The sequence below is a fragment of the Quercus suber genome, unplaced genomic scaffold, assembly GCF_002906115.3.
Source record: "Quercus suber isolate HL8 unplaced genomic scaffold, Cork oak 2.0 scaffold_120, whole genome shotgun sequence".
Taxonomy (NCBI): Eukaryota; Viridiplantae; Streptophyta; class Magnoliopsida; order Fagales; family Fagaceae; genus Quercus; species Quercus suber.
The window spans coordinates 1,064,205-1,066,741 of NW_027069585.1; positions in this window are offsets into that span (position 1 = coordinate 1,064,205).

Below are 2,537 nucleotides of genomic sequence, written 5' to 3' on the forward strand. Positions count from 1 at the left end.
TAGGGCTTAGGTCTTTGGATTAAAGTGTCTCTATATGTTATATTAATTAATCAAGGAAGTTCCCCAAGGTGTTTATATCCCCAACAAGTGGTATCAAAGCCCATGGTGGTGTAGGGTAAAGGTGGCAAGGTTATCGAGGTTCCTTTTGCAGTTGAAGTGGGAACGGGGTGTATGTACTTGAAGCCCTTTTGTAAATGGGGCAGGGTGGGTCTCTTTCACAGTTAGTGTGGAGATGGTATATTGAACTAAACAAACCCATAAAACTCACACAAATGATCTTGGAAAAAGCCCAACAAAGGAGTATTATTGTCAATGGTACTAGACAATGGTGTAGTGCAAGATTCCCATGGAGGATAAAAGTCGTGTGAGATTGACACATGGAAGCCCATGGATGATGTACTAGTGAAGGGAAATGTCCACTAGGCAAAGGGAAGCGAGTAGAACTTGTTCATGACTCATAGAGAGGTATTGAAATCCACAAAGAGGCAGAGACTCACACGTGAGGGGGAGATTGTTGGGTATACACATGTGAGTGAAGTCTCACATAGAATAATGATGAGAATAATAAGTAGTTAATATAACATAATTGAGCACATACCCATTAAACTTAGGCATTTTGGGTTAAAGTGTATCTCAATATGTTATATTAATTATTCAAGGAAGCTTCCTAAGGTATTTATCTCCCAACAATTTAGTATTCAAACTAAATTGATAAGTATGCCGCCCTAAGGCCTGCACCCACGATTATCGTCAATAGGGAGGTTACTTTCATCATAAATTTTTGCCATATCATGATACTAATTAGCTCTGATAAAACTTATGCAAAACATGAAATATGAAAGGGCTAATCGACATTTAAAGGCTTCAAAAAACTTATTTTCAAAGTAAACATATGAATAGATTCTAACGGATACAAATTAAATAACAATAACACTCTAATTTGAGTAGTAAACACTTAAAAACACCTAAAAAATTAAGAAAATAAAATCTTAAATCCCAACATTACGAAAATAAAACAAAATTAAAAAAAATGATAAAAATAAAGCATAGAATAAAGTATATTCTATTGTACATGACACGAATAGCGTAGTTAATGCAGTTGTCAAGAACTTTGTAACTTAATTAACACATCTTAGTGTTTTTAAATATCTATTATTTAAATTCTCTCTCTAACTACCAAATTATTTATAAAAGAAAAAGGTGTAAAGTAATAGTAGACTTATACGGTTATACAAACCAAATTATCAGTGAAACGTACAGAATGAGTTGAAAAAAAAAAAAAAGGGATTACGAAGTTGATGTGAAAAGGACTAGATTCTCAATGTACACAAATATATAATCGAAAAAAGACAACTTGTTTGTGAAGGTACTAGAACTAGTAGAGCAAAATCACATAGGAAATGACAACCACATCTCCAAGAAAAATGGAAAAAATAAAAAAGAAGAAAGAAAATTCTCTTCCTTCCAAATCGGCTAATCCTCTCCCCCACAGAACTAAGCTAGCTATAGCTTTTTACATGCGCGCCCACAAAATGTACAGATTTTTTTAATTTTTATTTTGGGGGGAGGGTCCTATGGTTTATGTGCCATGTGGATCTTGCACATGGCCAGCCTAATCCGTCTTTATTTTATAGCCGTCTCAATCTTATTATTATTATTATTATACATATTTTAATGTTTTTATTTTTATTTTTTATTTTTTATGAATATATGCATATTTTAATGTGAGTTAGGAAATCATTTGTATGATTTAATCTCATGTAATAAATGCTTATTTGTTTAGTACTAAGACAGTGAATTCAGCAAGCAAAGATTGATGATGATTCACAATCCAACATGTCATTATTTTGTTATACGCAACCATGCCAATAAAAAATATAAATTGAAAATAAATAAACAATGCAAGACTAAGAACATATTCCATATGATGGAAATGAAATAAAAATATAGAAAAAAGTACATATTTCACATAGAAATTTTTTTTAAAATAATCTTGCTAGGTTGTGGCAAATCCTCAACGACACATCCCACAAGTTTGGGCTTTTTTTTTTCTTTTTTCTTTTCTAATTTTTAAGCTAATCTATATATTACTAAAAGCTGAAGCGTAGCAATTAATGTTGCTACGCTCCCGTTAAGCCACATCAGCAGCCATGTCATCATCTTTTTTCTTTTCAATTTTTCATATAATTGTTTAAAATTTAAAGTGAATTAATAACTCCATTTTATTAAAATCAAAATATCATATTAATCTTATTTTTAATTATTCTTATTTATTATTATACCTTCATCAACTTTTCTCATTCCATTTTAACTTTTCATATCTCCACTACTCTCTAACTTAATATCACTATTCCCCTACTCCTTTATCTTCTTTTATTTTTGACTCTTCTTATTCTTAACCTCTTGCTATAAATTTATTGTTCTCTCAATCATTCCATGCATAATTTTCTGTTTTTCCACACACAAAAGTTCTCTCTCTCTCTCTCTCTCTCTCTCTCTCTCTCTCTCTCTCTCTCTCTCTCTCTCTCTCTCTCTCT